Genomic DNA, 15,044 nt, shown 5'->3' on the forward strand with positions numbered 1-15,044 from the left:
ATGTATTATCAAATCCTTAAACCTAAACCTACACCTAATCCTAATCTTAACTCCCTAACCTAAACCTAAACCTAAACTTGAAAACTCAAATCTAAACCCGATCCCGAACCCGAACCCGATTTCCTCAACCTAAACCTTAACCTATTCTCAATTCCCTAAACCCATTGCTTATAACCTAAACCAAAACCTAAACCTATACCTTAGCCTAAACCTATAACCTATAACCTAAACATAAACCTATAACCTAAATGTATTCTCAAATCCCTAAACCTTAACCTACACCTAATCCTAATCTCAACTCCCCAACCTAAACTTGAAAACTCAAACCTAAATCCGATCCCGAACCCGAACCCGATTTCCTAAACCTAAACCTTAATGTATTCTCAAATCCCTAAACCTAAACCTACACCTAATCCTAATCTCAACTCCCTAACCTAAACCTAAACCTAAACTTGAAAACCAAAACCTAAACCCGATCCCGAACCCGAACCCGATTTCCTAAACCTAAACCTTAACCTATTCTCAATTTCCTAAACCTAAACCTTAACCTAAACCTAAAACCTAAATGTATTCTCGAATCCCTAAACCTTAAACCTACACCTAATCCTAATCTCAACTCCCTAACCTAAACCTAAACCTAAACTTGAAACCAAACCTAAACCCGATCTTGAACCCGAACCCGATTTTCTAAACCTAAACCTTAACCTATTCTCAATTCCCTAAACTTTTATCTTGTAACCTAAACCAAGCCTAAAGCTATACCTAAACCTGTAACCTATAACTTAAACCTAAACCTAAAACCTATTGCTTATAAGCTAAACCTAAACCTAAACCTAAACCTTAACCTAAACCTAAATGTATTCTCAAATCCCTAAACCTAAACCTACACCTAATCCTAATCTCAACTCCCTGATTCAAACCTAAACCCGATCCCGAACCTGAACTCGATTTCCTAAACCTAAACGTTAACCTATAACCTAACATAAACCTAAACCTATTACCTGCACTTATAACCTAAACATAAGCCTAAAACCTAAACCTAAACCTAAAATCGAAATGTATTTTCAAATCCTTGAATCTAAACCTACACCTAATCCTAATCTCAACTCCCTAACCTAAACTTAAACTTAAACTTGATAACCCAAACCTAAACCCGATCCCGAACTCGGACCCAATTTCCTAAACCTAAACCTTAACCTTAACCTATTCTTAATTCCCTAAAGCTATAACCTATATACTATAACCTATAACTAAAACCTAAACCTTAACCTAAACCTATAACCTAAGCCTAAACCTTAACCTAAACCTATAACCTATAACCTAAACCTATAACCTATAACCTAAAACCTAATCCTGAACCTAAACCTAAAACCTAACACCTAAAACCTAAAACCTAAACCTGAACCTATTTTAATGATCGGTTTTATTTTTAAAAAGTGCTCACTTTTTTGGAAGAAGTTTATGCAATTCTTCATGATTCTGAATTATAATGTTTTGTTGGTTTAATATATTTTTTTCAGGTGAAAGACACAAAAAGAAAATTGTTGCTGATTTTTTTTTCTTTTTTTAGTTATGATGTTAAACTTATATGTATTTATGTGTGGATGAATGTAATGTGGATAAGATTGCTTGTGTTTGGATGAATGTAATTTATGTTGGATTTACGTAGTTTGGGTTTAGATGGATGTAGTTTATGTTTGGATGAATGTAGTTTATGTTGGATTTACGTAGTTTAGGTTTAGATGAATATGAATGTGAATATGATGAAATATATTATATAACAGGTGTATATCAGGAAGAATATGATGATGTAACAGGTGTATATTGACCCTCTTATAAGGGACGGTCCATGACAGTCCTTTTAAAGGACGGTCTATGACCGTCCTTTTAAAGGACGGTCTGTGGCCGTCCTTTGAAGGCCCATAAGAGACGGACCATGACAGTCCTTTTTAAGGACGGTCCATGACCGTCCTTAAAAAGGACAGTCAATGGCCGTCCTTTTAAGGCTCATCAGAGACGGTCTACAACAGTCTTTTTTAAGGACGGTCCATGCCGTCCTTTAAAGGCTCATAAGAGACTGTCCGAGACCGTCCTTTTTAAGGACGGTTCACGACTGTCCTTTTTTAGGACGGTCCTTGACCGTCCTTTTTTCGTCAATAAAAATGACGGTTTTCGGTAATACGACACGTCAAAATTTGACGGCCCTTACGACGGTCCATGACCGTCCTTTTTGGTCATTTGAGACGGTTTTGGACCGTCCTTTTTTTACAGTTTTGGCGTAGTGCTCCTTGATAGGAAAACATTTAGAGAGTAGGATTCCAAACCCTGACCCAACCCGTCGCCATGTATTGGTACATCATTTGAGTTGCAAATCAAGGGAGCAGAAGACTCAATAAGGAGGAGATCTTTGTCAACATGATGAATGGGACTCATCCACTTATTTGTAAGTATCTAGAGTCCAGAGGACCCTTTAATCATTCCTTTGTATGATTGGGTCTAAAGTGTTTCTCACCCTTTGCAAGTCCTCAAGGAGGCCTCCGGCGAGAGTGTACATAGTGGGTGCGTTGTGTGGACCCTTACTCTGTGGAGAGTATAAACATCTGGTTAGAGGTGAACCAGTTAAAACCTTGGGTTTGAGGTAAACTGTGTAAAATCTCTGATAGGGTCTTATGGAAGATCCTTGGCCAGTGGGCCTAAAAGTGGGTGCGTTGTGCTGACCCTTGCTCGTGAGAGCATAAATAGTTAGCCTTAGTGTAGGTTGTAAAGGTTGAAGGTGAACTTGATTTAAAACCTTAGGTTTGAGGTGAATTGCTGTGAAACCTCCTTAGTGAAATCCGGTACACTCAAGGGTTGAGTGTGGTTACCGAGAGTGGAGTAGACAGGTAGTCGAACCACTATAAAAATGACTGTGTTTGTGATTGTTTTTCTTTTATGTGTGTGATTTTCTTCAATACTTTCATATCTATATATCTGAGATCACACCTCACACACATACACAGTCATATCCATCATAAACTAGGTTACATATTGTTCATTTCTTGAATAGTTTGTGATTGGATCCTCTACCGGGCTTGGAAGCTAGTTGAGTTACTTTTGAGTAATCCTGATAAATGCATATTGATAGGATTAGTAAAATAGGATTTTTAAATAAACTATAAAAACTTTAAAAAGTCCTATTCACCCCCCCTCTATGACATATTGACATATTCCTACTTCAACAAAAGTGGTCTTCATCGCTATTTCAAACAACTCTACTACCAATTGAATCATAATCATTAACATCACAAGGCAACCCGGTCCTCCAAAGTAACAGGCGAGGAAGCTTCAACCAATAATTCAACAGCTAAAAATAGAACGATGCTCCGATCCAAGAAGCACTTAAGGCCCACTGCCTGAGTTATGATATCACGCCCAATTGATGCACCATTTAGCTACATGTCAAGGAACAACTAGCTAGAAAGGACTGTAGCCTGGCCCAGGCTGGTTAATGTTAACATACCTACCATGATATAGTTGTGAAAGTCGAACCGGTCCTAAAATCAGCCAAATCCAAAACTCAAGTGGTTCAGTACAAGAACAATGCCAAATCATGCCTTATTTTCGAGTCACCCTGATTTTTCCTGTTCATTAATGGAAGAGGGATGAACTTAATGAATGGGTTCACTACAAGAAATCTCACCTTTACTAATGAAAATTTTCGTTGCCAAAAGCTAAATTTTCGTAGTTAAAATGTTTTAGCGATGAAAATTTTCGTCGCTAAATTCGTCGCCAAAAGACCGACGCAACAGGTTTTTATCGATGAAAAATTTGAATTGTCGACAAAGACAAGCTTTTTAGCGACAAATTTTATCGTCGCTAAAAAAACTTTTACCGACGAATTGTTTCATCACTAAAAACTTGTACCGATGAAAATTTATTCGTTGGTAAAAATATTTACACAACTTTTAACGACAAATATTTTTGTCGCTAAAAAATAAATGTTAAACTTTTAGCGATGATAGTTATTGTCGCTAAAAATAATTACAAAACTTTTAGCGACGAATATTTTCATCGCTAAAAAATAAATGTTAAACTTTTAGCGATGATAATTGTTGTCGCTAAAAATAATTACAAAACTTTTGGCGACGAATATTTTTCTCGGTAAAAAATAAATTTTGAACTTTTAGCTATGAAAGTTTTCGTCACTAAAAATTATTACAAAACTTTTAGCAACGAATATTTTCGTCGCTAAAAAATAAATATTAAACTTTTAGCAATAATAGTTGTCGTCACTAAAAATAGTTACAAAAATTTTCGCGACGAACATTTTCGTCGCTAAAAAATATGTAACGAACTTTTACTAACAAAAATTTTCGTAGGTGAAAATATTTACAAAAGTTTTACCTACAAAAATTTTCATAGGTAAAAGTCTCTCTCTTTTTTTAAAAAAATATGTATTTCATCATAGTCATCATGATATACACTTGTTATATAATATATTTTATCATATTCACATTCACATCCATCTAAACCCAATCTACGTAAATCCATCCAAACATAAACTATATTCATCCAAACACTAAAAATCTTATCCACATCACATTCATTCAAGCATAAATACATATAAGCTTAACATTATAAATAAAAATACAAAAAATCACAAAGATGAAGGTGGAGGTGGTGGGGCGTTGGTGGGTAAGCGTGCAGCGAGAGCCTGAAACATCTCCGTCATCCATCGCTCATGCTCCACTCGCATATCCTCCATCCTCCTCTCCTGCTCCTCCCTCTGCCTCACTAGCTGCTCCCTTTGCCTCTCCAGCTGCTCTCTGATGTCATGGATGACGACCCGTAACGATTGAACCTCTCTATCTGCGATATCAGCTCGGCGTACGGTGCTCTCGCCAACAATGATGGATCGAGTTGTAGGTTTAGGTTAGGTTATAAGTTTATAGGTTAAGTTTATAAGTTCATATAACCTTAACTTATAAGTGTAGGTTATAGGTTTAGGTTACAGGTTAAGGTTTAGGTTTAGATTTAGGTTATAGGTTTTGGGATTTGAGAATAGGTTTAGGTTAAGGTTATAAGTTTAGGTTTAGGAAATCGGGTTCGGGTTCGGGATCGGGTAAGGGTTTGGGTTTTCAAGTTTAGGTTTAGGTTTAGGTTTTATGTTTAGGTTATATGTTATAGGTTTAGGTTATAAGTTTAGGTTTAGGTTATAGGTTTTGGGATTTGAGAATAGGTTTAGGTTATAAGTATAGGTTTAGGTTTAGGTTTTATGTTTAGGTTAAGGTTATAGGTTTAGGTTTAGGTTATAGGTGTAGGTTATAGGTTTAGGTTTAGGTTAGGTTATAGGTTAAGGTTTAGGGAATTGAGTTTAGGTTATAGGTTTAGGTTATAAGCTAAGGTTATAGGTTAAGGTTATAGGTTTAGGTTTAGGTTTAGGTTTAGGTTATAGGTTTTGGGATTTGAGAATAAGTTTAGGTTAAGGTTATAAGTTTAGGTTTAGGAAATCAGGTTCAGGTTCGGGATCGGGTTTAGGTTTGGGTTTTCAATTTTAGGTTTAGGTTTAGGTTAGGGAGTTGAGATTAGGATTAGGTGTAGGTTTAGGTTTAGGGATTTGAGGATACGTTAAGGTTTAGGTTTAGAAATCGGGTTCGGGTTCAAGATCGGGTTTACGTTTGGGTTTTAGGTTTAGGTTTAGGATATAGGTTATAAGTGTAGGTTTAGGTTTAGGTTTTAGGTTTAGGTTATAGGTTATAGGTTTAGGTTTATGTTAAGGTTTAGGTTTAAGTTATAGGTTTTGGGATTTGAGAATAGGTTTAGGTTATAAGTATAGGTTTAGGTTTAGGTTAATGTTATAAGTTTAGGTTTAGGTTATAAGTGCAGGTTATAAGTTTAGGTTTAAGTTAGGTTATAAGTTAAGGTTTAGCGAATTGAGTTTAGGTTATATGTTTAGGTTATAGGGTAAGGTTTAGGTTTTGAGATTTGAGAATAGGTTTAGGTTAAGGTTATAAGTTTAGGTTTAGGAAATCGGGTTCGGGTTCGGGATCGGGTTTAGGTTTGGGTTTTCAAGTTTAAGTTTAGGTTTAGGTTAGGGAGTTGAGATTAGGATTAGGTGTAGGTTTAGGTTTAGGGATTTGAGAATACATTTAGGTTTTAGGTTTAAGTTAGGGAGTTGAGATTAGGATTAGGTGTAGGTTTAGATTTAGGGATTTGAGAATATGTTAAGGTTTAGGTTTAGAAATCGGGTTCGGGTTTGAGATCGGGTTTCCGTTTGGGTTTTAGGTTTAGGTTTAGGCCATGGGTTTAGGTTATAAGTTATAAGTGTAGGTTTAGGTTTAGGTTTTAGGTTTAGGTTATAGGTTATAGGTTTAGGTTTAGGCTATAGGTTTTGGGATTTGAGAAAAGGTTTAGGTTATAAGTTTAGGTTTAGGTTTAGGTTTTATGTTTAGGTTAAGGTTATAGGTTTAGGTTATAAATGTAGGTTATAGGTTTAGGTTTAGGTTAGGTTATAGGTTAAGGTTTAGGGAATTGAGTTTAGGTTATAGGTTAAGGTTTAGGTTATAGGTTAGGTTTAGGTTTAGTTTTAGGATAAGGTTTAAGTTTAGGTTTTGGGATTTGAGAATACGTTTAGGTTAAGGTTATAAGTTTAGGTTTAGAAAATCGGGTTCGGGTTTGGGATCGGGTTTAAGTTTGGGTTAGGGAGTTGAGATTAGGATTAGGTATAGGTTTAGGTTTAGGAATTTGAGAATACATTTAGGTTTTAGGTTTACGTTAGGGAGTTGAGATTACGATTAGGTGTAGGTTTAGGTTTAGGGATTTGAGAATACATTTAGGCTTTAGGTTTAGGTTTAGGTTTTAGGTTTATGTTTAGGTTTTAGGTAGGTTAACATTTAGGGAATTGAGTTTAGGTTATAGGTTATAAGTTTAGGTTATAGGTTATACGTTATTGGTTAAGGTTTAGGTTTAGGTTATAGGTTTTGGGATTTGAGAATAGGTTTAGGTTATAAGTATAGGTTTAGGTTAATGTTGTATATTATAGGTTTAGGTTATAAGTTTATGTTAATGTTGTAGGTTATAAGTTTATGTTTAGGTTATAGGTTTAGGTTTAGGTTAGGTTATAGGTTAAGGTTTAGGGAATTGAGTTTAGGTTATAGGTTTAGATTATAAGTTAAGGTTATAGGTTAAGGTTTAGGTTTAGGTTTAGGTTATGTTTAGGTTTAGGTTATAGGTTTTGGGATTTGAGAATAGGTTTAGGTTAAGGTTATAAGTTTAGGTTTAAGAATCAGGTTCGTGTTCGGGATCGGGTTTAGGTTTGAGTTTTCAAGTTTAGGTTTAGGTTTAGGTTAGGAAGTTGAGATTAGGATTATGTGTAGGTTTAGGTTTAAGGATTTGAGAATACGTTAAGGTTTAAGAAATCGGGTTCGGGTTCGAGATCAGGTTTACATTTGGGTTTTAGGTTTAGGTTTAGGTTATTGGTTATAAGTGAAGGTTTAGGTTTAGGTTTTAGGTTGTAGGTTTAGATTATAGGTTTAGGTTTAGGTTAAGGTTTAGGTTTAGGTTATAGGTTTTGGGGTTATAAGAATAGGTTTAGGTTATAAGTATAGGTTTAGGTTTAGGTTTTATGTTTAGGTTAAGGTTATAGGTTTAGGTTATAAGTGTAGGTTATAGGTTTAGGTTTAGGTTTAGGTTAGGTTATAGGTTGAGGTTCAGGGAATTGAGTTTAGGTTATAGGTTTAGGTTTAGGTTTAGGTTTTGAGATTTGAGAATAGGTTTAGGTTAAGGTTATAAGTTTAGGTTTAGGAAATTGGGTTCGGGTTCGGGATCGGGTTTAGGTTTCAGTTTTCAAGTTTAGGTTTAGGTTTAGGTTTAGGTTTAGGTTAGGGAGTTGAGATTAGGATTAGGTGTAGGTTTAGGTTTAGGGATTTAAGAATACATTTAGGTTTTAGGTTTAGGTTAGGGAGTTGAGATTAGGATTAGGTATAAGTTTAGGTTTAGGGATTTGAGAATGCATTAAGGTTTAGGTTTAAGAAATCGGGTTCGGGTTCGAGATCAGGTTTATGTTTGGGTTTTAGGTTATGGTTTAGATTATAGGTTTAGGTTATAGGTTATAAGTGTAGGTTTAGGTTTTAGGTTATAGGTTTAGGTTTAGGTTAAGGTTTAGGTTTAGGTAGTAGGTTTTGGGATTTGAGAATAGGTTTAGGTTATAAGTATAGGTTTAGGTTTAGGTTTTATGTTTAGGTTAATGTTATAGGTTTAGGTTTAGGTTATAAGTGTAGGTTATAGGTTTAGGTTTAAGTTAGGTTATGAGTTAAGGTTTAGGGAATTGAGTTTAGGTTATAGGTTTAGGTTATAGGTTATACGTTATAGGTTAAGGTTTAAGTTATAGGTTAAGGTTTAGGTTATATATTTAGGTTTATGTTAAGGTTTAGGTTTAGGTTATAGGTTTTGGGATTTGAGAATAGGTTTAGGTTATAAGTATAGGTTTAAGTTAATATTGTAGGTTGTAAGTTTACGTTAATGTTGTAGGTTATAGGTTTAGGTTTAGGTTTAGGGATTTGAGAATACATTTATGTTTTAGGTTTAGGTTTAGGTTTTACGTTTAGGTTAAGGCTACAGGTTTAGGTTTAGGTTTAGGTTATAAGTGTAAGTTATAGGTTTAGGTTTAGGTTAGGTTATAGGTTAAGGTTTAGGGAATTGAGTTTAGGTTATAGGTTATAGGTTATGGGTTATAGGTTAAGGTTTAAGTTTAGGTTATAGGTTTAGGTTAAGGTTAAGGTTTAGGTTTAGATTATAGGTTTTGGGATTTGAGAATACGTTTAGGTTATAAGTATAGGTTTAGGTTAATGTTTTAAGTTATAGGTTTAGGTTATAAGTTTATATTAATGTTGTAGGTTATAGGTTTAGGTTATAGGTTTAGGTTTAGGTTTAGGTTTAGGGATTTGAGAATACATTTAGGTTTTAGGTTTAGGTTTAGGTTTTACGTTTAGGTTAAGGTTACAGGTTTAGGTTATAGGTTTAGGTTTAGGTTATAAGTGTAGGTTATAGGTTTAGGTTTAGGTTAGGTTATAGGTTAAGGTTTAGGGAATTGAGAATAGGTTAAGGTTTAGGTTTAGGAAATCGGGTTCGGGTTTAGGTTTGGGTTTTCAAGTTTAAGTTTAGGTTAAGGAGTTGAGATTAGGATTAGGTATAGGTTTAGGTTTAGGGATTTAAGAATACATTTAGGTTTTAGGTTTAGGTTTAGGTTTTAGGTTTTAGGTTTAGGTTATAGGTTATAGCTGTAGGGAATTGAGAATAGGTTAAGGTTTAGGTTTAGAAAATCGGGTTCAGGTTCGGGATCGGGTTTAGGTTTGGGTTTTCAAGTTTAGGTTAAGGAGTTGAGATTAGGATTAGGTGTAGGTTTAGGTTTAAGGATTTGTGAGTACATTTAGGTTTTAGGTTTAGGTTAAGGTTATATGTTTAGGTTAAGGTTTAGGTTATAGGTTATAGGTTATAAGTTATAGCTTTAGGGAATTGAGAATAGGTTAAGGTTTAGGTTTAGGAAATCAGGTTCGGGTTCGGGATTGGGTTTAGGTTTGGGTTTTCAAGTTTAGGTTTAGGTTTAGGTTAAGGAGTTGAGATTAGGATTAGGTGTAGGTTTAGGTTCAGGGATTTGAGAATACATTTAGGTTTTAGGTTTAAGTTTAGGTTTTAGGTTTTAGGTTTATGTTATAGGTTTAGGTTTAGGTTATAAGTGTAGGTTATAGGTTTAGTTTATAAGTGTAGGTTATACAAAGGAATTTACTTGCAGGAAGTGGGACAGAATCTGCGTAGAGTAGTTGAGATAAAAATTTTAGCCACATACAAAAAATATTGAACCTAGTATTATCTACTACATACTAGTAACATACAACTAATATTGGGGTACCATACCATAAGCTACAAGAAATTCATGTCCCCCTAATCAAGGTATCCTCCATTGATAACACACACACACACATATATATTATAAGTTGTTTATTTTCATTCACATTTGCAAATACAATACACTGAGAATGCTTGTGCAAATTGATGAACTCTCGAAACTTTACCTACAAAGGATTGACAATATGAGTGCCAGAATAGTCAAAACCATTGCATTCGATTTCGCCTGCAAATTGATGTATTAGTCATAACAAGAAATAGAAAGTGTACTAGTAATGCAATTGAAACATTATAACATGGATTAATTGATGACAAATTTGTCAAACTATACAATGACATCAAGAAGCTCATTTCACAAAGTCATCTACAAACATTGAGAGAAAGCAATCACTTGGCTTGGTCAGGTTTGTCAAACTGCATATAAACAGAAGAAATTTGGTGAAAAATGGAAATGATAGATGAATTTGTAGGATTCAAGTTTTAAAGCTCCTTTGTCAAAGACAAACTTCCACTAATGTTGCAATAAAGTGCACCATCACCATCCATTTTTGTTCTTTTTTTTTTTCCCTAATTCATGCAAAACAAGTCTATGATTAACAAAATGGTCATATTATAGTGGCCAGTTTCATTTCATGATGAATCATAACCCATGCCCCTTTCTGTGATGCAATTTTACATATTGTAAATAGAAACACAAAGTAATGTAAAAAAATAAAATAATGACTAACAACAATGCTCAACAAGAGAGGGACCTGATTTCATAAAATATCATTTAGTAATTTTCCATTACTTTCAACAAATTCTGCTGTTATTAAATGGAAACTAATGATTTTGTAACAATGGCATAACAAAGTAAAGACCCAAAGTAAGAACATGGAAGATGAGAAATACTTGGAGACTCTGGCAGTGTTATGGGTGAAACACAAGAACTTATAAATTACTTAGATATTGCACATGTGGCATATGTAAGGCCCGTATCATAGACTGTACTGTTCTGTAGGCTTCCGCGGTCCTCTCGGTTAAATTCCGGCGACCCTCGACCTGTATCTGATGTTTGCGCGTGAGTCTAAGTCGAGTTCTACATACCAGAGTCGGCTCGACTCGAAACTTGTATCATTGCGACCGCGCCGTCGCCGCGGTTCCAATGCCGCATCTTGCGCGCCGAGGTGAGACCCAAGCCAGGAGATATGGGCCCGCGTTCAGTTCGAGGAAAATGCCGTGCATTACGAATTTTGAGAGAATCTCTACGACATGTCACATCAATCAATCAATGTACAAATCAAGTACATTCCATCATAAGCCATCACTCACCCATACCCCTTTCTTCACCAAGTCAACAATACCCATGCCTAACCATCCCCTTTTACCAAAAGTCAAAAGAAACCATACCCTCCATCCCATCTCCCTTACAACAACCCATTTTTTCTCTCTCTTTTTTTCTCACTCATTCCCAAGCACCAAGGGAGCATCCAACGTCCAAGCAAGAGAGCTCCATGAGAGAAGCTTTGTGTAGCCCACTCCCTACCACTCAATCCGACCCTTCAAAGCCGATCTCAACCGTTAAAATCCACCCCTTGGAGCTCTAGATTGCATCGGTGGAAGGAGGAGTCTAAGAAGATCAAAGGTGGGTGATTTTATTCATTTAATTTATGATTTGAGGGCCCACATATGTGGGACCCATCTTGATGTATGTGTCGTATCAAAGAGGGGCCCATAGTGGCGAGGTCCCTCCATCTCACTGATCTCTCTCTCTCTCTCTCTGGATGTGTGGCCTACCTAATGATACACGCAGGATGATCCGGACCGTAAGATTCACCTTGCTGCCCGTTTCTGGGCTGATCTAGACAAAAGGGAAATCACTAACATCAGCTTGAATTTTTATTTTTATTTATGAGAGTGGGGTGGCCCACTGACGTGTGGACCCTACCTTGATGCATGATTGAATCCACACCATCTAGCCAGGGGAGGACATCCCTGGACTGAGCCTAGCAAGTCTGGACAGCCCAAATGCTAGTACTGTCCAGCAGCATGAATGAAGGAAAATACTGACAATAGCCTTATCCTGGTGGGTCCTACACGTGTGGACCCACATTGATGATGTGTTGGATCCACAACGTCTAAGCAGAGGATGGTGGGTCCCAAGCAGCATGCTGTTGTTGCGGTAGTGACGTCATTAAGTCCTGGGACCACCATGGTATGTGTTTAATCCATGCCATCCATCTGATGTGGGGCCCTGACGTAAGTGTCTTGACCACCCGTATGGGACTTGGGCCCCCACTCAAGACATACGTGTGGTGCATCCACACCGTTCATTGATGGTGGGACCCACCTCTCTGTATCATGCATCCAGGCCGCTCGTCCAGGGCCTGGACGCTGTATGCATTAAATAACAACAATAATTATTATTAATATAATAATATTATATTATATCGTGTGGGGCCGTCACTTAGGACCCACCCCTTTTAAAATTCAAGGGTTGCCATGCGCTGAATAGTAGGCATGCCCAACCATGCATTTGATGCCGTCCATCCATTTTCTTTTAAGCTGGGCCGTCCATGGGTTGGACGGCCAGTAGCAGGGCACTCCCCCTCTTGGCGTTAACACATCCAAGCCGTTCACTTGGTGGGACCCACTGCCAGTCCAACGTCAGCAAGTTCTAGGTCCCATGTGTGGATAAGCCCCATCCCAACCGTCCATCCATTTGATCTAAGGGGGGGCCGCCTGCTACAGCGGACTGGTTGGGTACCAGCATCAGCTTTTGGCTGGTGTAGTGACACCACCAAGCCATGTGGGCCCCACTGCTATGGATGCCAGCAGATCGTCCGAACCCACCATAATGTATGTTTTGTATTCCACCGTCCATTGCTTAGACGGTGGGCCACACGAAATATGTAGTTTATCCAGCGTCCATCCATTTGGATGCTGGTGTTTCTTTTCAAAAAAAAATAAAATAAAATAATAATAATAATAAAGTATATCATATACATGTATACGTAGGTGGTGGGTCTCATGTGGGACCCTGTATGAGATATGTGTTAGATTCGCTAGACGGTGAGGACCATCGTGATGTATTTTTTTTGTAGCCACATCGTCCAGGTGTTGATGTATGTAGTAAATCCAAGCCGTCCATAACGTGGGGCCCACCATGCTGATTGACGTTAACGAGTTCTGTGGGTCCCACGCGATGTATGTGATTCATCTGTATCGTTCAAATGGTAGGACCCATCTGTTGCGATGATGTCAGCAAGTTCTATGGGTCCTACAGGATGTAGGTGTTACATCCCAACCATCCATCCAAGGGTGAGCTCGCCTTAAGGCTTGAGACAAAATTGAGACAGATTCGTATATCAGGTGGACCCCACCGCAGGAATAGTGGAGGTTTGAACGTCTACAATTGACACCCTTTTTGGGTCACAAAAGTTTTGGATCTATATGAAATTTGTTTACTCTCTTAATCCAGGTCTTTGTGACCTTATGACCAGATTGGATGGAGAATATGGTGGGCCCACCCGGATGCATTTATAGCCCTTCTATGGGGCCCACCTGGATGTATTTGTGGCCCATGTGATGCGACCCTTAGTGATGTGTATTAGGCTCATGTGATGTGGCCCATTGTGATGTATTCGAGGCCCATTGTGATGTACTCAAGGCCCATGGGCGAGGCCCATGGTGATGTATTCGAAGCCCATGGGTGTGGCCCGTTGTGATGTATTTATGGCCCAGATAGCGAGGCCCGATATATTATATATGAGGCACATTGATGGGGCCTACTCGATGTGTTTAAGGCCGGCCCATGTGATGTGGTCCACTTGAGGTAATGCGGCCCGTTACGATGTAGCTCATGTGATGTGACCCCATGGAGATGCGTTTTCAGCCCTGAGATGTGGCCTATTGTGATGTATATGCGACCCATGAGTGTAGCCCATGGTGATGTGTATTGAGCCATTGTGTGAGGCCATGGGCCCACGATACGTTAGGCTTTATGTGGGTAACTCCTTAGAAGCAACGATGGTTAAATGTCCATATTGATGGGCAATGATGGTTGGATGTCCACATTGTGACCTTCCCTTAGGCCTTGTTAGGCCCATTCTCATAATTCTCTTGTGGGTTAACCCAAATAAGTGGGCCCCATTCGTCATAAACGGATGGTTTCGTGCTATCGGATTTGATATAACTACGGCTGAGGACCGATCTTTATATTATGGTTGATCGGCTATTTATCTATGGATCCCGCCTTGTTTATATATTGATTGTCGTGACCGATTACTGACTCCGATTGCCGTGACCGATTTACCGATTCTAATTATCGATCGATCCGATTATCGTGACCGATTTGCCGACTCTGATTATTGATCGATCCCGATTGTCGTGACTGATTATCGACTCCGATTGCCTTGACCGATTTGCCGATTCTGATTATCATCGATCCGATTGTCGTGACCAATTTGCCGATTCTGATTATCGATCGATCCGATTGTCGTGACCAATTTGCCGACTCTGATTATCGATCGATCCTGATTGTCGTGACCGATTGCCGATCCCGATTGTCGATCCCGATTGACGTGACTAATTTGCTGATTTTGATTATCAATCGATCCGATTGTCGTGACCAATTTGTCAACTCTGATTATTGATCGATCCCGATTGTCGTGACCGATTGTCGATTCCGATTGAGCGAGGCCAATTCCGATTGTCAAGGCCGATTGTCGAGATCTATACGGTGTATATGCGACTCGTAGTTGAGGCCCATTGTGATGTATATTCGGCACGTGTTTTAAGCCTAATGTGATGAATATGAGTTCTATGTGATGAGGCCCATTGTGATGCATTTAAGGGTTAGACGATGGAGCCCATTGTGATGTATGTTAGGCCCACGTGAAAGGCCCATCGTGATGTGTATTAAGCTCTTGAGTGAGGCCCATGATGTTGTATATTAGGTCCTTGTGTGAGGTCATGAGTCCATTATATGATATGCTAGGCTCTATATGGGTCATTCCTTGGGGGTAATGTTGGTTAAATGTCCACATTGTCGAGGTTAATTGTCGATGCCAGTTATTGATACTGATTATGAGTATATGACAGCATAACATCATGATACATGCCCATACGCATCATCTGCATGTTTGTTATGGGATGTAATTGACCATTGCATATGTCGTTGG

The 15,044-nt window shown here is 38.0% G+C and overlaps 1 long non-coding RNA gene across 1 annotated transcript in view; it reads left to right on the forward strand.

Moving 5' to 3' along the window:
• The first annotated feature begins 6,741 nt into the window (after nucleotides 1-6,741).
• The window catches only part of LOC131221465 (uncharacterized), a 98,984-nt gene continuing 90,681 nt past the window's right edge, over nucleotides 6,742-15,044 (forward strand). Inside the window, exons 1-2 of the long non-coding RNA XR_009159289.1 lie at nucleotides 6,742-6,834; nucleotides 9,231-9,283. This is a non-coding gene — a long non-coding RNA (uncharacterized LOC131221465). The remainder of the gene's footprint in view (nucleotides 6,835-9,230; nucleotides 9,284-15,044) is intronic.

The sequence above is a fragment of the Magnolia sinica genome, chromosome 12 (assembly GCF_029962835.1).
Source record: "Magnolia sinica isolate HGM2019 chromosome 12, MsV1, whole genome shotgun sequence".
Lineage (NCBI taxonomy): Eukaryota > Viridiplantae > Streptophyta > Magnoliopsida > Magnoliales > Magnoliaceae > Magnolia > Magnolia sinica.